The 25,895-nt window shown below is 44.0% G+C and overlaps 1 long non-coding RNA gene across 1 annotated transcript in view; it reads left to right on the top strand.

The window, feature by feature from the left end:
- The window catches only part of LOC140086263 (uncharacterized), an 83,231-nt gene extending 60,119 nt beyond the window's left edge, over window positions 1-23,112 (top strand). Inside the window, exon 3 of the long non-coding RNA XR_011849961.1 lies at window positions 22,692-23,112. This is a non-coding gene — a long non-coding RNA (uncharacterized lncRNA). The remainder of the gene's footprint in view (window positions 1-22,691) is intronic.
- Window positions 23,113-25,895: the final 2,783 nt, after the last annotated feature.

The raw sequence follows: 25,895 nt of genomic DNA on the forward strand, positions 1-25,895 counted from the left end.
AGCGTTCTATATATTTGATTTCTGGTTGATCTGCTGGTGGCTGTAGTTTCTGCAGTGCATGTACTTGCCAATTCTGAGCAATTTGTAGTGAGACTTGCGACCGCTGTGTTCTGCGCTTAGTGGCGCACATATCCATAGCAAAGGCTGAAGTGGCAAAATTCAGTAGGGGTTGGATTTCTATTAGGCAATAACTCAGTGTCATCTCATCTGGCATAGTACTGTGCTTCCTTTGATACTTGGCTAGAAAATAGCCATAGGAGAATACAAACAGCTTCTTGAAGCCTACAGTAGCGTTCTATATATTTGATTTCTGGTTGATCTGCTGGTGGCTGTAGTTTCTGCAGTGCATGTACTTGCCAATTCTGAGCAATTTGTAGTGAGACTTGCGACCGCTGTGTTCTGCGCTTAGTGGCGCACATATCCATAGCAAAGGCTGAAGTGGCAAAATTAAGTAGGGGTTGGATTTCTATTAGGCAATAACTCAGTGTCATCTCATCTGGCATAGTACTGTGCTTCCTTTGATACTTGGCTAGAAAATAGCCATAGGAGAATACAAACAGCTTCTTGAAGCCTACAGTAGCGTTCTATATATTTGATTTCTGGTTGATCTGCTGGTGGCTGTAGTTTCTGCAGTGCATGTACTTGCCAATTCTGAGCAATTTGTAGTGAGACTTGCGACCGCTGTGTTCTGCGCTTAGTGGCGCACATATCCATAGCAAAGGCCGAAGTGGCAAAATTCAGTAGGGGTTGGATTTCTATTAGGCAATAACTCAGTGTCATCTCATCTGGCATAGTACTGTGCTTCCTTTGATACTTGGCTAGAAAATAGCCATAGGAGAATACAAACAGCTTCTTGAAGCCTACAGTAGCGTTCTATATATTTGATTTCTGGTTGATCTGCTGGTGGCTGTAGTTTCTGCAGTGCATGTACTTGCCAATTCTGAGCAATTTGTAGTGGGACTTGCGACCGCTGTGTTCTGCGCTTAGTGGCGCACATATCCATAGCAAAGGCCGAAGTGGCAAAATTCAGTAGGGGTTGGATTTCTATTAGGCAATAACTCAGTGTCATCTCATCCGGCATAGTACTGTGCTTCCTTTGATACTTGGCTAGAAAATAGCCATAGGAGAATACAAACAGCTTCTTGATCTTGAAGCCTACAGTAGCGTTCTATATATTTGATTTCTGGTTGATCTGCTGGTGGCTGTAGTTTCTGCAGTGCATGTACTTGCCAATTCTGAGCAATTTGTAGTGAGACTTGCGACCGCTGTGTTCTGCGCTTAGTGGCGCACATATCCATAGCAAAGGCCGAAGTGGCAAAATTCAGTAGGGGTTGGATTTCTATTAGGCAATAACTCAGTGTCATCTCATCTGGCATAGTACTGTGCTTCCTTTGATACTTGGCTAGAAAATAGCCATAGGAGAATACAAACAGCTTCTTGAAGCCTACAGTAGCGTTCTATATATTTGATTTCTGGTTGATCTGCTGGTGGCTGTAGTTTCTGCAGTGCATGTACTTGCCAATTCTGAGCAATTTGTAGTGGGACTTGCGACCGCTGTGTTCTGCGCTTAGTGGCGCACATATCCATAGCAAAGGCCGAAGTGGCAAAATTCAGTAGGGGTTGGATTTCTATTAGGCAATAACTCAGTGTCATCTCATCCGGCATAGTACTGTGCTTCCTTTGATACTTGGCTAGAAAATAGCCATAGGAGAATACAAACAGCTTCTTGATCTTGAAGCCTACAGTAGCGTTCTATATATTTGATTTCTGGTTGATCTGCTGGTGGCTGTAGTTTCTGCAGTGCATGTACTTGCCAATTCTGAGCAATTTGTAGTGGGACTTGCGACCGCTGTGTTCTGCGCTTAGTGGCGCACATATCCATAGCAAAGGCCGAAGTGGCAAAATTCAGTAGGGGTTGGATTTCTATTAGGCAATAACTCAGTGTCATCTCATCTGGCATAGTACTGTGCTTCCTTTGATACTTGGCTAGAAAATAGCCATAGCAATAGGATAGCATTGTTTGGTTTTAAAAACTCAAAAAAAAACAAAAAACACAAAAAAAAAAAAAAAAAAACAAAAAAAAGTAAAAAAAAAAATAAAGTTATAACTCTCATTTTAAAAATGTTTAACCCGAGGGCTAGGGGTAGAGGACGAGGGCGGGGACGTGGGCGTCCAACTACTGCAGGGGTCAGAGGCCGTGGTCCTGGGCGGGGTGAGACACCACCTGCTGATGAGGGAGCAGGGGAACGCCGCAGAGCTACACTCCCTAGGTTCATGTCTGAAGTTACTGGGACTCGTGGTAGAGCACTGTTGAGGCCAGAACAGTGCGAACAGGTGATGTCGTGGATTGCTGACAATGCTTCGAGCAATTTGTCCACCACCAGTCAGTCTTCCACGCAGTCCACCCATGTCACCGAAATCGCCACTCCTCCAGCTCCTGCACCTCAGCCTCCTCCCCCCCCAGTCTGCCCCCTCCCAGGAAAATTTGGCATTTGAACCGGCATACTCTGAGGAACTGTTTTCTGGACCCTTCCCACAGTCACAAACCACTTGTCCGGTTGCTGCTGAGCAATTTTCCGATGCCCAGGTTTTCCACCAGTCACAGTCTGTGGGTGATGATGACCTTCTTGACGTAGTGGAAGTGTGTAAAGAGGTGTCCGACGATGAGGAGACACGGTTGTCAGACAGTGGGGAAGTTGTTGTCAGGGCAGGAAGTCCGAGGGGGGAGCAGACTGAGGGATCGGAGGATGATGAGGTGACAGACCCAAGCTGGGTTGAGAGGCCGGGTGAACACAGTGCTTCTGAGACGGAGGAGAGTCCTCGACCTGAACAGGTTGGAAGAGGCAGTGGTGGGGCCAGACGGAGAGGCAGGGCCAGAGCTGGTGCATCAGCGCCACTGTCAACTAGTGAAGCTCCCGTGGTGAGGGCTCTTGCGGCGAGGGCTAGATCTTCAGAAGTGTGGAGGTTCTTTAAGGAAACACCGGATGACCGACGGACTGTGGTGTGCAACATTTGCCAAACCAGGCTCAGCAGGGGTTCCACCACTACTAGCTTAACTACCACCAGTATGCGCAGGCATATGAATGCTAAGCACCCCACTCAGTGGCAACAAGCCCGTTCACCTCCGGCCGTGCACACCACTGCTCCTTCCCCTGTGTCAGCTGCTAGTCAGCCCCCTGCCCAGGACCCTGCCACAAAAACCCCATCGTCGCCTCCACGATCCTCCACAGCATCCACCAGCGTTCAGCTCTCCATACCCCAGACGCTGGAGCGGAAACGCAAATATAGTGCAACCCACCCGCACGCCCAAGCCCTTAATGTGCACATCTCCAGATTGCTTAGCCTGGAGATGCTGCCCTATAGGCTAGTAGAGACCGAGGCCTTTCGCAACCTCATGGCAGCGGCCGCCCCTCGGTATTCGGTCCCCAGCCGCCACTACTTTTCCCGATGTGCCGTCCCAGCCCTGCACCAGCACGTGTCAGACAACATCATCCGTGCCCTGACCAACGCCGTTTCTGACAAGGTCCACCTGACCACGGACACGTGGACGAGTGCTGCCGGGCAGGGCCACTATATATCGCTGACGGCACATTGGGTTAACTTGGTGGAGGCTGGGACCGAGTCTGACCCTGGGGCTGCTCATATACTGCCGACGCCGAGGATTGCGGGGCCTACCTCGGTCCAGGTGTTTCAGGCCTACTATGCCTCCTCCTCCTCCCACCCCTCCTCCACCTCCTCCTCCGAACTACCATCCGTGGGCACGGCGCCATCAGTCGGTAGCTCTAGGCACAGCAGCAGTGCCGTCGCTAAGCGACAGCAGGCGGTGCTCAAACTGCTGAGCCTAGGCGACAAAAGGCACACCGCCCAAGAGCTATTACAGGGCATCACGGCGCAGACTGATCTGTGGCTGGCACCGCTGAACCTCAAGCCGGGAATGGTTGTGTGTGACAACGGCCGTAACCTGGTGGCGGCTCTGCAACTCGGCAGACTGACACATGTGCCATGCCTGGCCCATGTGTTAAATCTGATAGTGCAGCGTTTCCTCAAGACATACCCCAATCTGTCTGATTTGCTCACGAAGGTGCGCCGCATCTGTGCGCATTTCAGGAAGTCCAGCCCAGATGCTGCCACTCTCAGGGCAGCGCAGCGCCGCCTCCAACTGCCCGCTCACCGACTGTTGTGCGACGTGCCCACGAGGTGGAATTCAACACTGACCATGTTATCCAGAGTTTACCAGCAGCGCAGAGCGATTGTAGACTGCCAGATGTCAACTTCCACCAGAACTGGTAGTCAGGTCAGTCAGCTTCCTCAAGTCTACAATGAGGAGTGGACGTGGATGTCTGATATCTGTCAGGTGCTGAGTAACTTTGAGGAGTCAACACAGATGGTCAGTGGCGATGCCGCCATCATCAGCCTCACCATCCCGCTGCTTGGCCTGTTGAAAAACTCTCTGGTCAGCATGAAGTCGGAAGCTTTGCGCTCGTCACAAGAGACGGGGGAAGAATATTCCCTTGTTGATAGCCAAAGCACCCTGAGGTCTGTTTCTCAGCGCATATCGGAGGAGGTGGAGGTGGAGGAGGAAGAGGAGGAGAATGTTGGCGAGACACAAGAGGGGACCATTGTTGAGTCCTTCACTGTTCAGCGTGTATGGGCAGAAGAAGAGGAGTTGGAGGAGTTGGAGGAGGAGGAAATGGACAGTCAGGCCAGTGAGGGGAGTGAATTCTTACGCGTTGGTACTCTGGCGCATATGGCAGATTTCATGCTAGGCTGCCTATCCCGTGACCCTCGCGTTCAAAGAATTTATTCCAGCACCGATTACTGGGTGTTCACTCTCCTGGACCCACGGTACAAGCAAAATCTTCCCACTCTCATCCCTGCAGAGGAAAGGAGTGTGAGAATGCATGAATACCAGCAGGCCCTGGTGCACAAGCTGAAACAGTATTTCCCTTCTGACAGCGCTAGCGGCAGAGTGCGTAGTTCTGCGGGACAAGTAGCGAGGGAGAGTAGGCGAGCAGGCAGCTTGTCCAGCACTGGCAAGGGTACGCTTTACAAGGCTTTTGCCAGCTTTATGTCACCCCAGCAAGACACTGTCACCTGTCCCCAGTCTCGGCAGAGTAGGGCTGATCTTTACAGAAAGATGGTGAGGGAGTACGTAGCTGACCATACCATCGTCCTAAATGATCACACAGCTCCCTACAACTACTGGGTTTCAAAGCTGGACATGTGGCACGAACTGGCGCTCTACGCCTTGGAGGTTCTTGCCTGCCCTGCCGCTAGCGTCTTGTCCGAGCGGGTTTTCAGTGCAGCTGGTGGCATCATCACCGATAAGCGTACACGCCTGTCGACTGACAGCGCTGACAGGCTGACGCTTATCAAGATGAATAAAGCATGGATTTCTCCTAATTTCCAATCTCCAGCAGGTGAAGGAAGCTCAACCTGAATAATTTATCCACTCCTCCTCCTCCTCCTCATTTTCCTCCTTCTCCTGCTCTTTGTACAGTAAAGCAGAGGAAACTGGCTATTTTTTGACAGGGCCCACTGGCTCTACCTATAGTACTTTATGCATTTAATTTTTCTGGAGGGCCACCTACCCGGTCCTCTGTTTGAAACAATTTTTGTGAGTGCCACATACAGGCACTCAATCTATTCCATTTTTCTGGAGGGCCACCTACCCGGTCCTCTGTTTTAAAAAATTTTTGGGACTGCCACATACAGGCACTCAATCTATTCCATTTTACTGGAGGGCCACCTACCTGCTCCTCTGGTTTGAACAATTTTTGGGACTGCCACATACAGGCACTCAATCTATTCCATTTTACTGGAGGGCCACCTACCTGCTCCTCTGGTTTGAAACATTTTTGGGACTGCCACATACAGGCACTCAATCTATTCCATTTTACTGCAGGGCCACCTACCTGCTCCTCTGGTTTGAACAATTTTTGGGACTGCCACATACAGGCACTCAATCTATTCCATTTTACTGCAGGGCCACCTACCTGCTCCTCTGGTTTGAACAATTTTTGGGACTGCCACATACAGGCACTCAATCTATTCCATTTTATTGCAGGGCCACCTACCTGCTCCTCTGGTTTGAACAATTTTTGGGACTGCCACATACAGGCACTCAATCTATTCCATTTTACTGCAGGGCCACCTACCTGCTCCTCTGGTTTGAACAATTTTTGGGACTGCCACATACAGGCACTCAATCTATTCCATTTTACTGCAGGGCCACCTACCTGCTCCTCTGGTTTGAACAATTTTTGGGACTGCCACATACAGGCACTCAATCTATTCCATTTTACTGCAGGGCCACCTACCTGCTCCTCTGGTTTGAACAATTTTTGGGACTGGCACATACAGGCACTCAATCTATTCCATTTTACTGGAGGGCCACCTACCTGCTCCTCTGGTTTGAACAATTTTTGGGACTGCCACATACAGGCACTCAATCTATTCCATTTTACTGCAGGGCCACCTACCTGCTCCTCTGGTTTGAACAATTTTTGGGACTGCCACATACAGGCACTCAATCTATTCCATTTTACTGCAGGGCCACCTACCTGCTCCTCTGGTTTGAACAATTTTTGGGACTGCCACATACAGGCACTCAATCTATTCCATTTTACTGGAGGGCCACCTACCTGCTCCTCTGGTTTGAAACATTTTTGGGACTGCCACATACAGGCACTCAATCTATCCCATTTTACTGGAGGGCCACCTACCTGCTCCTCTGGTTTGAAAAATGTTTGGGACTGCCACATACAGGCACTATCCAAATTAAATTGTCTCCATAGCAGCCTCCACACGTTGTCTCCATTGCTACCTCCAAAAGTCGTCCATATAGCTGCCTCCATACATCGTCCCTTTATCAAACGAGGTGTGTCAGGCAGAAATTTGGGTTGTTTTCATGGATTCCACATCAAAGTTGTTAACTTTGTCGCCACCCTGCTGTGTAATCCCCAAAATATACTGGCAAACTTTTACCATTTAGGGATATTATTTCAGCGCTTCTTGCGCATCTGTTTACATTCCCCTCACCCGGCATATCCTAAACTTATAAGAACGCTACTACACTTGATCTTATACAAAAGGTTCTTAGAAGTGCTGTTTGGGGAGTAGCCTAGAGACAGGGGCTTGGATTGGCGAAAGCTCGCCTGGCAGCGGAACGCCAGCTCCATGCGCATCATGCGCTTCTTGCGCATCTGTTTACATTCCCCTCACCCGCCATATCCCAAACTTATAAGAACGCTACTACACTTAACTTGGTGCAGGCTGGGACCGAGTCTGACCCTGGGGCTGGTCATATACTGCCGACGCAGAGAATTGCGGGGCCTACCTCGGTCCAGGTCTCAAAGGCCTACTATACCTCCTCCCACCCCTCCTCCACCTCCTCCTCCTCCGAATTACCATCCGTGGGCATGGCGCCATCAGTCGGTAGCTCTAGGCACAGCAGCAGTGCCGTCGCTAAGCGACAGCAGGCGGTGCTGAAACTGCTGAGCCTAGGCGATAAAAGGCACACCGCCCAAGAGCTATTACAGGGCATTCCACATCAAAGTTGTTAACTTTGTCGCCACCCTGCTGTGTAATCCCCAAAATATACTTGCAAACTTTTACCATTTAGGGATATTATTTCAGCGCTTCTTGCGCATCTGTTTACATTCCCCTCACCCGGCATATCCTAAACTTATAAGAACGCTACTACACTTGATCTTATACAAAAGGTTCTTAGAAGTGCTGTTTGGGGAGTAGCCTAGAGACAGGGGCTTGGATTGGCGAAAGCTCGCCTGGCAGCGGAGCGCCAGCTCCATGCCAAGATCCAACTAACATAGTTTTAACTGCAGCACCTTTAATCTACTACTAGTTCACTGCCTCCATACATCGTCCCCTTATCAAACGAGCTGTGTCAGGCAGAATTTTGGGTTGTTTTCATGGCTTCCATGTTAACTTTGTCGCCACCCTGCTGTGTAATCCACAAAATATACTGGCAAACTTTTATCATGTACCGATATTATTTGAGCGCTTCTTGCTCACCTCCTTTGGTTCCTCTCTGCCACCCATTGGTTTGAAGCCTGAGTCCATTTAGGGTATGTCGCCATGACACTCTCTAGCCTGCTGCCGCTGCCTCTGCATGCCGTCCCCTATAGTGTCAGGGTCAATTATTGGATGTTTTAGATGCTATCTAGCTTCATTCTGTCACTCTGTCATGGCCATGCTGTTGCCCATAATTTTGGCATAATGGTGCGATTATGCAGCCTCAGAGGCATCCATGCATGCTGCCCCTGCTGTTTCCTGTCCATTTCCGTGGTGTTTCCATCCTTTTCTGAGGTTCCCAGGTGTTTGGCCAAGCTTCCCTGTGCAGAGCCTTGGTCCCCTTGAAAAATGCTCGAGTCTCCCATTGACTTCAATGGGGTTCGTTATTCGAGACGAGCACTCGAGCATCGGGAAAAGTTCGTCTCGAATAACGAGTACCCGAGCATTTTAGTGTTCGCTCATCTCTAGTCAGCATGTATTTTGTAATACTCATTCGTATTACAATGACATCTCTAGGCACCAATTGCAGAAGATACTTTACTTTAGGTAAGCGGTGTACTCCATCAATTAGCAAATCTGACTGGGGTGAGCCACAAAAAAATCTGTTAGGAATTCTTCCAGCATCTCTTGTTGTATTGATAACCCTGAATCTTACGTTGTTCCTCCTGGAACAAGCTTCTATATCTGCCATTTTCAGGTGCATGTCTCTCACCTCTTCTAATGCATTATTTGCATCCACTAGCTCATTATGTGCCCCTGTAAATTCTGCCATCTTTGCCTCCACATGTGCTGTGCGCTCGCCCAGTTCATTACACTCCTTTTGAAAAACAGATAAAGCAGACTGTATGTCTCGCTGGAGCGATGAGTGTAGTTCACTTAATAAAGATTTAAGCAAGTCCTCTGACAAGAATGTCCCTTAGGGGAAAACGTGGCTGTGGTATTAGATGTCCCTTGTTGGATTACATGAACCGGAGTGGCTCCTGTCTGTAATGCTACCTGCAGCTTCCGGTTGCTAGCCAGAGATATGGCCTCCGTGGGAATAAAGGAGTGCAATAGAGCTTGGTTGCTGAGAACTGGGGAGTACTCTACTGAGGAATGAGAGGACGGGGCTGGAAAGGGTACGTGCTGGGAGGCTGTATCAATGCGTGTGCCATGTTTGCCATCCTGGGTGTGGTTGTATTCCCCATGGTACCGGAGGGTGAGGCTCACACTGGGTGATCAATGGGGTATAATTTCTCCCGGTGAGTTGCTGCTGAATGGAGCTTTGCTCAGCTTTCATTCTATAAACTGCTGTGAGAAAATGAATGAACTGCATGATAATGAAATTTGAATAACATGTATGCACAAATCAAAAAAGTGAAAAACATTTATTGGGATTTGAGAAACATATAAGGTAATAACAAAGTATAATCTTGATATTTCAGGCCACTTGCCTTACATCTTAGAGCAGTAGAGCTATTTAAATGGAATACTAGAGTAAAATTGCCCTTTAGCAGTTCTATCATGTTTCTTCGTTAATTAACATGATTGCCTTACCTTTCAACTATATGAATAGAATATTTAATGGCACTAGACTACTTTATTCAGCAGGATGTCATTAGGTTGTTTCTATAAATATAATACAACATATACATTTTGCTTGATTTATTAAAGAAGGATGTTTTGCAAGGGGTATACCAGACATCACCTATAACTGTTTTTTAAGGATGGGTGTTCAAATATTCCAAACTTTCCCTAGGTTTTCAGTGCAGCCGTTTCAGTACAGTTATTAAGTGCACATCTGAATTGTACCAGAATAAAACCAAGTTGATCAAAACAAACTATATGTAAGTACTAACCCATCACTAATCCTGCCCAAAATAAAGTTATTTGTAGCAATAACAATAGGTTTCCCCCTATTCTTACATCTTCACCGTTATCCCAATATACCATCACCTGCTAATGACCTGAATGTATGGTCTCTGCAGATGCTTACCTGAGTATAACACTGGCTTTGTAAGTGGTAGCAACCACCTCATTCTCTATCTTTTTCTTACCAGCTATCACTACCTTTAATACTTCTTGCCACTGGTGATATCACTCCCAATCCAGGACCCTTTACAAAACTACCCACCATTACTCCTTCTTTCTGACACAAACTTATCTCTCCCTATCACTGCCTTTTAAAGGCTCAAGTGATTTTTTTTTGAGTGAATAGATAATGGCCTCTGCCTCTGGAGGCATCTTTGTGATCTTTAGTTATATTCATTTTCTAACAAATATGTCAAGGTCCTCAGAAATATTAGGGCCATCTCTATTTAATTCTCTGCACACACTCTCCTATCCCAAGATATTTGTGACAATGGAGTTTTCTGGTGAAGAGCTGTACATCCTTCACCCAACTAAATGAGTCATATTGTCACAGTATATGGGAATAGTCCCTTGGGACTAAAGTCTGTGGACTCCCTGGACCACTGCGGGAGATAAAGACGCCAGCCACAACCGGGGAGCGGAGTCTAAGTGGACTCCTGGTCTTCGCCAGAGCCCGCCGCAAAGCAGGGTAGGCAGGACCATGGGAAGGCTGCACCACGGAAAGTCCAGACCTTGAGGTGGCAGGACCTCGGGATGGCAGGACCTCAGATGAACGGTTGGCAGGACCTCGGATGGACGGCTGGCAGGACCTCGGATGGACGGCTGGCAGGACCTTGGATGGACGGCTGGCAGGGCCTCGGCAGGCCACTAGGATACCGGACCGCCACAGGATAACCAGACCGCCACAGGCTTACAGGACCGCCACAAGATTACAGGACCTCCACAGGAGTACAGGACCACCACAGGATTGGAACAAGGGAACACCACAGGAACATGGGAACACCACAGGAACACGGAGGCGTCTGGAAACTCTCAGGAAACTCGGAGGCATCTAGAAATGCTCAGGGATCACGGAGGCGTCTGGAAACGCTCAGGAAGGCTTTCTCTTCAGCAGAATGACCTGAAGATCCGGCCGGAGATGCTGGGAGTCACCAGGCTATATAGCAGAGCTGCAAATGCCAGCGCCAATAAGAAGGACACGGGTCCTTTAAATTCTTAGAGAGTAGGTGCACGCAGCCTCTTTCTTGGTCACTATTGCACCTCTCAAAATTAAATAAGGATGAAGCATTGTATATAGAAGTTGCTAGTTTAATTAATATATGGTTTTTGACTGTTTAATTAATAGTATCCTGGGTAAGAGACCTAATATTGGGATTACCTGCAGGAAAGGCACAACATGCAATATGATGCATGAAAGGCACAATGGGGCAGATTTATCAAGTGTCTGAAAGTCAGAATATTTCCAGTTGCCCATGGCAACCAGTCACAGCTCAGCTTTCATTTTACCAGTGCTCATGAATATTTTAAAGGGGAGCTGTGATTGGTTGTCATGGGCAACTAGAAATATTCTGACATTCAGACACTTGATAAATCTGCCCCAATATATGATATGAAGGGCATGAGACAGAATTGTATCTTACTTTGTTGCATGAGAGGCTTTATGAATATGACATTCTGGCGTTCAGTGTCAGAAGAGAGGATAAGCCAAGGATGTGCGGTAAGGTCTCCATGACTGTGTGGTGCAACCTCTTCCATCCTCAAGGATGCTGCAGCTCTACAGGGTGGAGCATCAGGTTTCTTAACCAATCCCCTGAAGCTGATTGGAAGCCAGTTGGAGGTGTGTTGGGAAGGTTAGGAGCTGAAGGGCTTATAAGGACACTCAGTTGCAGTGTCTAGCACCATTGTCGTTATTGTTGTAACATGATGAATGTCACAGCTTTAGTCATTAGCTTAGGCTCTTATGAGCCAGCATAATTTCTGGCAAAATGCATAGGACTGAGTATATAATGAGAAGAGGTTAGGCAGGACATCTGAGGAGAGTGTAAATGTGGAGGGAACAATAGGAAATAGTTGATGTATTTTCAGAGGACAGGTGTGCAATAGTAGATTATACCCATTTGAGAGATTACATAAACACCTAGACTGGGGTGCTATTGTAGTCATTTACTCATTAATGAGATGAGGTATCTGTGATGGAGAGAGGTCTATAGGGCAAGTGTTCTAGAAGATGTGATGGTGGCTGGGTCAATTGTTTAATAAAGAATAAAAATACACTACAGAAATCCCAAAATTAAGGACTCTTATGCTCCCTATATAGATCATTTAGATACCACAAGAGGTTGTGACATGTGGGAATAAATCATGGGATAAAATCTCTGACTGTTGTGCTGAAAATGTGATACAAGCAGCCACCTGGACAAGAAGGGCTTACAAAAAGGGGATCATTGAAGAAAAGTGCAATTGCTATTGTGGCCAATAATTCCAATAGTAATGGAGTCACAAGAAATTCTGCATGAAATTCAGAGTTTGAAGAGTCATAAGGAGATTAGAGAAGTTGATTCTTTTGTCCAACAATAAATGTGAATTATTTTTTATGGAAATACAAGACATCCCCTGAAAATAAGACCTTGCGCCGGTTTAGGAGCAAAAATCAATATAAGACACTGTCTTATTTTTGGGGAAACAGGGTAGTTAGAAAAGCCTGAAAAATAGCTGCAAGGCTTTAAACTAGTAGGCCATTCCTAATTTTCTATAGCCGGGACCTTGATGGGATTCATACCAAAAGACTCAGGAGTGATGTTATAACCAAGGAAGGATATTTTTGGGATTCCAAACAAATATTTGGAAAGTTTTGCAAACAACTGATTCTCAAATAGTTTACATAACCCATTTCTGATGAATGAGTGGCCAAATCTGGGGAGAGAATATGATCTATATAAAGCACAACATATTGACCCAGAAGATCTTGGAAGATATTGTTTATATGTTGGAAAACAGCAGGGCAATTACACAAGCCAAAAGGCATAACCAGGTATTCAAAGTTGCCCCTCTGGAGTATTTAAAACAATCTTCTATTCATCCCTTTCCCTGATACGAATCAGATTTTAGGCCCCATGCAGATAAATTAGATCAATGGGCTCCCATTATCTAATTGAAAAATTCAGTGATCAACAGGAGAGGGTATTGATTATTTACAGTAACATTATTTGTGTATACAAGGCCTGAGACCACAGCCTGTCTAACCAACAAAAAAATTTCCTGCCACCATAGGAGTGTTAGATGGAATAATATGCCCGCCTGGCCGGACGGGCGTATGCCTGTGTAAATGTACCCTAACAAATTGCACTTCGTAGTGACAGAATTTAATAAATAATTTAATAAATTGTCTTGGATGTACTTGCGCATAGCCTCAGATTCTGGGTAGGCAAATTGAAAATCCTTTATTTGGGGTATATAGACCCGGGGAGGATATCAGTTCCACAGTTGTAAGGTCTATTTGGAGGTAAACATTCAGAATAACCTTTATTAAAAACATCAGCAAAACTGTAATGGCAGAATTACTTTTTCAGACTGGGTTTCAGTAAAAAGCTAGGAAGCACAACAAGAGGATAACGTTTGAACCCACTTAGACAATTCCTCATAGGTCCAGTCAAAGCTGGATGCAGAGCTAGTCATGGAAGACCCAAAATAACATCAAAAGACAGATTATTGAACACAAAAAACTGCAGCAACTCAGCGTGAATGAAGCCAACCAGCAAAGAAATTTGAGGAGTTTAAAAAATTGTTTAATCAAATTAACACCATCCATCACAAGATTCAAATTAACAAAATTTGCTGTGGCCCCTGAATCCACAAAAGCCTTGCAAGAAACTGACCTCTCACTGACTAAGAGGGTTAGAGGTAATAGATTTTTCAAGATTGTATCAGGAAGTGCCTGATTTTCTGTCGCAGGTCTTGTGGGGCATGATCTTATCAGATGACCAGAACTCCCACAGTAGAAACAAAGCAAATTCCTTTTAAGATGGTTTCATATGATCTTGCGGGACATGAATCCAGCTTAGGTTCTTCAGTATTCCCCAGAGTCTTTAGATGGAGAAGGATTGACAGAAGGAGAAGGCAGGGTGGAGGGAACAGGTAGAGTAAACACACGTTCAAGCATATTTTCTGTAAAGCGCATGTCTACCCTGATTGCCATAGCCATGGCCTTTTCTAATGTCTTAAATTCAGGATGCCCCATTAATATTGGCTTCTGACAGACCCTATATAAACCGATATTGAAGAACCCATTCATCCCAGCCAGCTGCAATAGACCACCTCCTGAATTCAAAGCAATAATCCTTTGCCCCATGTTCGCCCTGACGTAAGGCAGGCAACTGTTCTTCAGCATAACTGGATTTGTCTGGTTCCTCATATAATAATCCTAAGGTTAAGAAAAATATATCTACAGATTTCAACTAAGGAGCATCAGAGAATAAGGAAAAAGCCCACTCCTGAGGCCTAACTTTAAGGAGTGAAATAATGATGCCTAATCTTTAAACATCTTTATGATGGAAATACTTCTTGCAACTCTCCCTGAAGGAAAAATAATGCTTTCTATCTCCGCTGAAGAGATCAGGCAGTTTAACTTTGGGTTCAAACAGAGACCCAACAGAAGGAGCATGGTATTTGGATGCTAGTAGCCTCCATGATACCAAGTCAATTAGTCTAATATTATTTTTTGGGCTGGTCAAAATGTAATACAGGGCCTGGGGAGAGACTTATGACAAAGACGGTGAACCCCCCAGTCCCCAGCTGTCCCTTCCAATTGTCCGGCCTCACCTAGATAGTAAGTAGACAACTAGAAGATGATCCCTCCTTATGTCTCAGTCCACACATGAATAAGAAAACAATAAGGCAAGGTAGACAATCAGAGTTGGCAACATTGGGAACAAACAATGACAAAATCGCAATCCAAATAGAGGGGTCAGAAATGCAGGCAGAGATCAAATACCAACATGATAGTAAATGCAAGAGCAGAGCGAGTTTGAATAAGGCTTGACAGTAGTTTGACCAGCAAGGCGTGTAGGCTTAGGTAGATACTTACTGGAAGACTAGGCCCTCCTGCAGGTGGAAAGAGCAAGCAATCAGAGGAACACAAGACAAAGGCAGAGGGCAAAGTGACGGGTGTGACATATATGAAGTCAGTAAGCCACTAGAGACCAGTTTAGATGAGACAACTAGAGTAAAACTTAATGTCTCCTAAACCTATTAACATGGATAGAGGAGGAAGCAGGCACAGACGTGACAATTGGTTACTGGTGTTTCCCTTAAATTTCTCTTTATCAGGTATTGCCCTTAACCAGTCAGCACAGGTGTCATTTATACAGTATGTTGTGTTTTTTCTGATAAACCCTTGCATTTATTTGCAAGATATAAATGACTGGGGTCGGCATACCCAACCCACACCAGCATAGACCTTTTGATTTATTTGTGATCTGTGTCTTAACCTGCCGTGCGCCAGTGGTTAAATAGATTACATATAAAGGCAGATGCAATTTGGTTAATTATATAAAAGGTTTTGAATGATTCTCATGTTTAGAAATGGAAAATGGAAATGGAAACCCCATATAAAGTTTATGAAGATAACTGAAACAGGTAAAGTAGAGTGAAAAGAATAAGAGATCTTACATGGTAGCAGCCTTAGCGCTGTTTTAAAATATGTATTTTATTTATATGTGTAATAAAATAAATATTCTTTATTTAACATAGACTTTATTTTGTACATTTTGTAATAAAATACATATTTCTTATTTATTATAAACTGTGTATGTTGAAAGAGTTAAAAGAAACATGCTGGTTATCTCTGTGTAACACTGATGCTCCCCAAGGAATGGCCATGAAATTGGATTTGAATTGGTTCCAGTAATTTTACCACTTGATTTATCTATCAACAATATCAATGCAGCTTAGAATGTGAAAATCTGATTTTGGTAGACAAGTGTTTCCTATTCCTAATGGCATTTTAGATGTTTCCCAAAGCCCATGGTTCATATTTCACAAAAGAATTGATGGTAAACACAAAGATATAATCTGTTGCATTTTATGAGTCCTTTGTGGTTATCACTAAATTTATAAGGTGAACGTTTCAGCCTAGTCATAATTCAGTAATATTGTAAAGATTATTTTCTTATTCAATAAATAATAAAAGCACTTTTCCACTAGAAGAAAAGCATCCTACCAAAATATTTTGACCGCTTGCAAAATTGAGGACACTGTTTTATATAGTCTGTGAATATATACAGCATCTACCCATCCATATATCTTGATAAATTTACATATATATATACATACAGATAGAGGGGGATATTTATCAGGACCTCTGCGCACCGCCAGTGGCGCAGAGGCCCTGAAATAACAGCAAATGCTAGCTTATTGCTAGCTTTTGCGATTATTTTCCCCAATCCGCCACCTTCACGCCAGTGGGGCGTGAAGGGGCGTGAAGGGGGGGGGGGGCGCGGCCGGCCAAGCGGGGGGCGCGGGCGGACGGGAGTGGGAGTGGGCCGGTGCGCACTCGCTGCTGCCGGCGACTTTTCATACGTGAAAAGTCGCCGGCTGTGTTTTTTTTTATGCCAGGCCCTGCCTGGCGTAGGATAAACGCTGTGCTACGAATTTGCAGCGGCGGGGCGATCATACGCTGGCGCACACCAGAAAGTTCAAGCAGCACACAAGAAAATATTAGCGGGTGGGTGCAGGCTTCACAGGACCGGGCCACAAATCCTTTGTAAATAATTCCAAGAAAAGGAGCAGCACTCCATGTAAAGTGAAAAAAGTGTTTGTCTTCTTTATTCCATCATTGGTAACAACAGTAGCAACGTTTCAGCTCAAGAGAGCCTTTTTCAAGCCAATTACATAGTGAAAATGGTGGATATATATACATAAAAGTGTGGTCACATGACCTGCTAGAAGCAGCCCACCAAATTTACATATTTGTGATACAATATCTTTTGTATTAAAAAAAATACATATATACATAGACAATTAAGGTGCATAATAAATACATAATAAATAAAGATACTTGATGCATAACTATAAAAAACATTCATTTGCATGTGTTTGTGGATCTTCGCCACTAACCTCGTGCTAAAAAGTGATTCTTGTGTCAAGCCCAAATCGTGATGTGCAGTCCCAGGATGTGTCCCCGTGTGGAATCCATACCCCGATCGTCCGGAGGAGAGCCGCAAAAAATAGCAGTGCGGCTTGTTTGGAACGCAGTGTTGACATGCATACTGTTTGTGCGTACTCAGCATGCGTGGCTTCCGCCGAATGCCGTGTCCGGCGTCATAGCAACAAAATACAATGTAACATGTGTGCCACAGGCAGTTACAATGTAACAAACTAGCTGCAATGAGCGATGTATGAATTGAATGGGACATTTGCTGTTAGATCATATAAAAGGTGATGACCACGACAATACAATCAGCACCTATTAGAATTAACCATTAATGTACGGCTCCTCAGTCATCAAACGGGACGACAGCTGTAATAGACAGCAGTGACCGGGGACAGGTGTATAATGAATAACCCCTCCCGGGGAAACCATCACCTTAAGAGAGTTATCGCATCCATATAGACCCCTCGTAATAAACGGGGTAAACGTTTGCGTTTACTCTCTCCCTATATAGTCACACGTATAATAATACATCTAATAACTTGTATATGTCCCCGACTAGAGGTACCAATGGATGACAGAAAAATGTATTTATTTATTGTGACAAAATATAGGTCATCCTGGCATCACCAATATATAGTCCTAACAATATAAGCACCCTAACAATAGGGTGCTTATAGGGTGCAATAGGGTGCTGCTCGTTTTCTTGGAATTATATACACTCACCAACCACTTTATTAGGTACACCATGCTAGCAACAGGTTGGACCTCCTTTTGCCTTCAGAACTGCCTCAATTCTTCGTGGCATAGATTCAACAAGGTGCTGGAAGCATTCCTCAGAGATTTTGGTTCATATTGACATGATGGCATCACACAGTTGCCACAGATTTGACGGCTGCACATCCATGATGCGAATCTCCCGTTCCACCACATCCCAAAGATGCTCTTTTGGATAGAGATCTGGTGACTGTGGAGGCCATTTGAGCACAGTGAACTCATTGTCATGTTCAAGAAACCAGTCTGAGATGATTCCAGCTTTATGACATGGCGCATTATCCTGCTGAAAGTAGCCATCAGATGTTGGGTACATTGTGTTCATAAAGGGATGGACATGGTCAGCAACAATACTCAGGTAGGCTGTGGCGTTGCAACGATGCTCAATTGGTACCAAGGGGCCCAATGAGTGCAAAGAAAATATTCCCCACACCATGACACCACCACCATCAGCCTGAACCATTGATTCAAGGCAGGATGGATCCCTGCTTTCATGTTGTTGATGCCAAATTCTGACCCTACCATCTGAATGTTGCAGCAGAAATCGAGACTCATCAAACCAGGCAACGTTTTTCCAATCTTCTACTGTCCAATTTCGATGAGCTTGTGCAAATTGTAGACTCAGTTTCTTGTTCTTAGCTGAAAGGAGTGTCACCCGGTGTGGTCTTCTGCTGCTGTAGCCCATCTGCCTCAAAGTTCGACGTACTATGCGTTCAGAGATGCTCTTCTGCCTACCTTGGTTGTAACGGGTGGTGATTCGAGTCACTGTTGCCTTTCTATCAGCTCGAACCAGTCTGCCCATTCTCCTCTGACCTCAGGCATCAACAAGGCATTTCCGCCCACAGACTGCTGCTCACTGGATGTTTTTTCTTTTTCGGACCATTCTCTGTAAACCCTAGAGATGGTTGTGCGTGAAAATCCCAGTAGATCAGCAGTTTCTGAAATACTCAGACCAGCCCTTCTGGCACCAACAACCATGCCACGTTCAAAGGCACTCAAATCCCCTTTATTCCCCATACTGATGCTCGGTTTGAACTGCAGGAGATTGTCTTGACCATGTCTACATGCCTAAATGCACCGAGTTGCCGCCATGTGATTGGCTGATTAGAAATTAAGTGTTAACGAGCAGTTGGACAGGTGTACCTAATAAAGTGGCCGGTGAGTGTATATATATATATTGTGACAAGGTCACTATTGAATTGGAGAGAAAATGAATGTTCATGTGTATCACAGCGAACCAGAATGTGAATTAGGCCCCTTCCACACCAGTGAGTGAGATGCAATTAAATGCATCACAATTGCAACGAGTGTCGCTCAGATTCGCACGGCCCGAATGCTGCAAATTGGAACTGAACTGACATTCTGAGTTCAGTCCCAATGTGCAGCGTTCAGGCCGTGCGATGCGTTGCGAGTATGATGCGAGTTCATTGCATCACACTCACAAGTGTGGAAGGGGCCTTAGGTCACACTGGAAGCTATTTTCCATGTGTTGGTCTATTAGAAGACCTGGTACGGGACTCTAATTGCTGGAGTGGAGACAAATGTAATCACCACTCCAGACCAAAGGATCCAGATTCTAATGGGTCTAACAATGCACCAGGTGTGCAATCCCTTAAAGAAGGGTGTGGAGCAGTCAGAAGTGGCTCTCAACCTGGAGACACAGAAGCTGGACTGTGTAAGAGCCACACGTGAGTGACACAGAGTTGCTGAAAGTATTTTTCATGCTGGTGGGGAGAAGCCCTCCATAGTATAGTATAGTTAGAGCCGGACAGGCAAGGATTTTGTTTGATGTTTTGTTTGATTCTCGCGTTTTTCTGGAATAAATGCACACTTTCAACTTGAATCCTGCTGAGAGCTTTGTCATTGCTGACCCCCACGTTTGAGCTGAACCCCTACAAAATATATGTACTATACATGTAATATCCTCTATCCTAGATGCCACATTTCTTCCTTTTAAGGATGTAGCCTTTTTTAGTAAATTTTTCCTCACGTTCAAAAATCCTATAACTTTTTAATCTTTCGGTGTACAGACTTGTATGAGGACTCATTTTTGCATAACAAATTACACTTTGCAGTGATGGTATTTATTATTTCATGGTTTGTACTGGAAAGCGGGAAAAAAATTCCAAATGCGGCGAATTTGGTGAAAAAAACGCATTAGCACCACTTTCTTTGGGCTCTTTGGGTTTTTACAAATTTCACAGTATGCTCTAAATAACACCTCTACTTTATTCTTTGGTTCAGTATAATCATGGGGATACTAAATTCATACCGGTTCTATTGTATTTTAATACAATTAAAAAAAGTAAAACCTTGTATACAAAAAAAAAAAAATCATTTTGATATTTTCTGAAGCTAATAATTTCATACTATATGGTATAAAGTGTCATTTTTTGCTAGATAAGTTGATGTATTCATTTCAACCATTTTCAGGACTACAACCATTTTGTAATTTTTTTTTAATGTTTGCAAAATGGCAAAAAAGTGGCATTTTGGACATTTGAGATCTATTTTGTGTTACAGGGTTCAACAACGGGAATAATCATTATTATATTTTGATAGATTGGACATTTTGGGACGTGGTGATGCCTTATATGTTTATGATTTAACTTCTTTATTTTTATCAGTTTGAGGGAAAGGGGAGTGATTTGAACTTTTTAGTTTTATTATTATCTTTTAATATTTTTAAGTCCCCCTAGGGCAGTGATGGCGAACCTTTTAGAGACCGAGTGCCCAAACTACAACCAAGACCCACTTATTTATCGCAAAGTGCCAATAGAGAAATTTAATTTATGATTTATACTGCTCTGTCACAGTTTTCATTGATACCAGCACCCTGATGACACAAATAAAGCAGAAAATAGTCCCAGGTACAGCTGTCACTTTAAAATAGCGCTGTGCACAGCAAGTCCTGGGCTGTCTGGGACTGCAGGAAGATACCCGGAGTCATCTCTGGTGATGGCCTGAGTGCCCACAGAAAGGGCTCCGAGTGCCACCTCCGGCACCAGTGCCATAGGTTAGCCATCACTGCCCTAGGGCATTTTAACTCTAGGTTGTCTTATTGATCCAACCATATACTGCCATAGTACAGTATGGCAGTCTAAAGGGATTTTTCCACATCATCTATTCCAATGTGAAAATAGCACATTGCAATAGATAAGCTAAAACGAGATAGCCTCAGGTCTTTGTAGGATGTCATGGCAACAGATTGCCATTCCCTGATGGCATCACGAGGAGCAATGATTAAAATGAAAATTGTGGCGCTCACTTGTCGTAATCTTATAAATGGTGCCAACGGCACGTGCAATCGGTGCTAGCAATAGAAATGCTAAAAAGAAAGCGCAGCAGGTGACTTTTCACATGTGGACAGTAATGCCCCGTGTCGTCCCACTCCCGGCCTGCTGTGCCCCCTTCACGCCCCTTCATGTCCCACTGGTGATTGGGAGAAATAATCGCAATTGAGGTTCTGCTACATATGCCCCTGAGTGTCCAAAATCACAACTGCACATTTAAAAACAGAAAGAGAAAAGGCTGTAATCTTATCTGGCAGGGAACGCATGTCCACTGAAAATAATATGAATACATTTTAAGGACTTTTATAAAATGATATGCAACTTCATTAATTAAAAATAAATACATGCAATGATGGGGGTTTTTTTTAACTAATGTAAAGAAAAAAATATATAAAAACAAGAAAACAAAGAGGGGAGGGTAAGCGAGTAGGAGTCTTTGTATTCTTGTTTTTATATATTTTTTTCTTTACATTAGTTTAAAAAAAACCCATCATTGCATGTATTTATTTTTAATTAATGAAGTTGCATATCATTTTATAAAAGTCCTTTATGTTTGTCATTCCCTTCATTGGGTTTTTAAATGTTTTTATTGTCTTGTTTATGAATTAATAAATTGATATTTTCTACACATCCGCTGTTTCTCTTCTCTGGATCTAAAAATATATAAAAGTAATAATAGTATTTTTATATACAGATGTAGCCATCCTTAATTTGAATCTGAACACACGTTAACAATCTGTATGGACTCTCTTAGGAAAGTCGGAAGTGTAATCTTAAGGGTTTTTTTCAAGATAATTAGGGGAGATTTAGCAATCTGTCTACTCCAGAATTATGGAGTCATTTGCATTATTGTCAAATGCCATCCACCAAATTAACTGAGGGTTTTATACCATTTTAGGCAGTTTTCCTGACTTTTAGAAAAGGGGGCATGGACTTGTGGAAAAGGATCACGGCCTCGCCTGGGCACCTGGTAAGTATGTAACTATATCAACTAATAGCTAAGGTACAACTCCAACATAGATTATCAGGCGCAGAAAAAAACTGTGAAGTCTGACTCTGCATTGGTCTGTTCAGCCACACTTCATTAAATTTCCCCCCATTGTGTGAAGTGGTTTCACAAGAAATTGCATTCCTTATCCCACCTGGATTGTGGACACATATATGTTAATAGGTCACAAAAAAGCTAGAAACATAAAATCAAAAAGGTGGCAATTATTTAATAAAATTATTTATTGAACAGCTGACTTTCACATGGAACTTTCCGCAATGTATGAAAAAAGCTTCATATACACATAACCTAATTACAAGAAATATACATTTAGTATTGATTTTTTTTTTATGCCAAAACACTATCTTACCTTTATTGTTTTTTTAATTCTCCTTAACTGTAGGTGCAGCATATATAATTTTCCATAACACTTAAGGTAAACCTTTACTAGAAAAAAGTTTAGATCTAGTACACGTACAAATAGACTGCTATAAGAATGAATATACAGTTAATATTACCTTTCATTGCAGATTTTAAGATACTAATATTTCATTTTATATTTTCCTTTTATTAAAAAATACAGTATCTTTTTATGTGTTTACAGCTTTATAAAGATTGATGTCAGCATGCTCTGGAAAATGTCAACTGCACAGCCATCTCAGTTTGTCATCAGCCAAACATCTCCATCTTTTTCATGTCCTTGCAAGTACTTGGCTTTTAACTTCCAACTGCTGCTGTGACGTGCAATAGTCTATTGCAAATCAATTCAAGAATGAGGAAATGGTGCATTACACAAGGACTCCCATGGAATTTTATATTACATCCACACAAATAGCAGATAAGAGCATTAGGATTAATGGCGTCTCAACAGATGCCAAAAGAATTAGCAATGCTTTGTTGTTTGATGCTGTAAATTTGCCGATAGCAGCGTGTCTTTTACCACTATGTGTGTGGGAGTTCTTTGACCTTAAATATATATATTCTTTGATAAAGTTTTAATGAGTTTATCTTCAAAAGACTGTCAAAATGTCCCCTGACAGATGGAAGCAGCAAGCATTGACTTCCTTATTATACATACATATCAGCTACAAGACTTTAGTCTTTATTATATTAATTAAGTCTTTAATAAAACAATGCTTATTTAGGAAATGTTTAACATAAAAAGTTACATTTTTAATTGCGTCCTAATACAGCCTTTGTCTGAATCTATATGAACAAAATTCCCATTTGGCTCATAGTATCATAATATCATAGTGGATGCAAAAATGATGCAGACGATCTAGTCCAATGTAACAAAGGGTTGCAGCACTTCTTAAAAAACAATGTATTCTTTTTATCTTCATGTTAAAATTGTAGGGGACATAGCAGAGGTTTTTCCTACACGTTTCAAGCGTTAGGTGGTCTTAGTCATGGCTCTTAGTTAGCATCTAGTCCAATCTATAAGATTAACAATTTTTTTTCCCGTGAACAAATAGAAAGTATCAGCTATCACAACATCTTGTGGCAGAAAGATCCACTGTCTCACCGCTCTCTCATAGAAGAATCTCAATGGCAATGGTACAACCTCCTCTCCTCTAGGTGTAGAGGATGCCTCCTTGTCCTGGTCACAAGCCTAGGTATAGATCTTTGGAAAATACCTCTGTACTGCCAATTCAGACATTTATGCATATAGGGAAGTCTCCATGCTGAATAACCCCACATTTTGTAATTTGTCATTGGGTTAGGATAAGGAATAAGTTTACTTTGCACACCTCATTTGCATTTTCTACTGTAACTGGGACATCTGTCAATCTGTTAAAACTGTCCCTCTCCGGGCTGACTATGACACCTAAAAATTGCAGATGTTATTGTAAAGGGGAAGGGGGGCAACAATCAGTTGGTATTGACAACTGGGAACCTCTCATAGTAAAAGTATATTCACAATGAACTGCTGTACAGTAGCATTTCAGTATATTGTGCAAGTGAAAATTTTATTTAGAATGTAAAAAAATACTGATTTCCCTAGAAAACATATAAAATAAGTAAAAACATCAGAAACATATAAGGGATTCATCATCGTTTAGCGAAGAGAGTGTCAGCTTGTGCGTCAGGCAGTGGAGCAGGCAGCAAGTCGCTGTTGTGGCCGTGAGTCAGGAGGGTGGCAGGAGTGCGAGGGCGGGAGCCAAAAGGCCATGGGGTATAAACCCCGCTTAGGAGGTCCAAGTAAGCAGTGGTACAGGGGGTCAGCAAGGCAGTGGTTTAAGTAGCCACTCAATGCAGAGTGTTGGCAGTAAAATCACCACATCGGTGGTGTGGCAGTTTTTTGTTAAGACACCAGAGTAGCGGAGCGTGTGTATATGTAGAATCTGTGGGCAGAAAGTGAAGCATGGCCAGGGAGCTAACGTTGGCACCTTTTCCAAAAAGGCAGTACCAGCCCTTCACAAATATGTACAACAGAAGGTGGGCCAGGACGTGTGGAGCTGTAACTATGGTCAGGGCCAGTACATGTCATTTACGGCCCACTGGGTGAATGTGCTTCCCACCCAGCCACACCAACAACTTGAACAAGAGACGCTGCTTTCTCGTTCACGTTGTAAAACTGCTTCTCCTGTGCCACTGTCAGTCTCCTCCTCCTTCTCCACCACCACCTCAGCCTCCACAAGTCTAAGTCTTGCTCCATCATACCACATGTGCAGGACACAACGGTGTCACGCAGTTCTACACCTGGTTTCCTTGGGTGAACAAAGTCACACAGGGGAAGAACTGCTCTGCGTCATGCAACAAGAAATCAATCTGTGGCTTTCTCTGCCACAACTGAAAATCGGAACCATGGTGACAGACAATGGGAGGAACATGGTGTCCGCGCTGCACCGAGGAGGGATGGACCATGTGCCCTGCATAGCGCACTTGTTCAATCTGGTTGTCATCAGGTTCCTCAAGTCTTCCAACCATCTTCAAGACATTCTAAAAATGGCCCACAAAACTGTGCATGCACTTCTTCTATTATTACAAAGCCAAGCACACCCTCCCCGAGTTGCAGCATCAGAACGGCCTCCCCCAACATAGTCTGATATGCAATGTTTCCACCCATTAATTAATTATTTTTTTTATGATGCAAGCGGACCGGAGTACTCCCCTGTGTAACTTTGATGACAGCCACCGGCAGCTCATGCGTGACACCTGCCTATGCTCAGGCCCTTTGAAGGGGCCACGTTATTTGTCAGTCACCAGGACTGCGGGATGAATAACGTCATTCCACTGCTTCATGTCCTGGAACTCATGCTGCAAAAATCTGTCTGGTCAGGGCACTGGAGAAGTGGAGATTACATCTCATGGCCACATGAGTCCGGTGGGGGCTGAACTGGAGGAGGAGGACATTGGATTACAAGGAGAGTCTTGTGAAATCAGTGGTTTTTCCATTCAGGTGACAATAGAGAAGAAGCACTGTGGCAGTATACAGTGGAGATAGAGGCCGGGAGATCCTAAGTGTGGAGCGTGTGGAGATCCTAAGTCCACAGCATGCTGCTTTGCCTACCTAGTGACAGCCGAATAGTCAACATCTGGCATAGGGATGAGTTTTGTCTCTCCACCCTCTTGGACCCTCGCTACCCATCCAGCTGCCAAGAGGGAGGAACAACTGGCGCACTATAGAGAAATACTGAAACGACAGTTGACCACTGCCTTTTTGTGCCATTGTCCATCCTCTGTCAGGTCTGACTGAGGGATTCCTGGCAGTGATTGCTCACGTATTACTGCCACGGCTGCTGTGGCGAGATGGGAGGGTAGGAGCAGTAGCAGCTCCATCAGAAGCAGCTTAAGTCTGGAGTCT

The sequence above is a fragment of the Engystomops pustulosus genome, chromosome 1 (genome assembly GCF_040894005.1).
Source record: "Engystomops pustulosus chromosome 1, aEngPut4.maternal, whole genome shotgun sequence".
Taxonomy (NCBI): Eukaryota; Metazoa; Chordata; class Amphibia; order Anura; family Leptodactylidae; genus Engystomops; species Engystomops pustulosus.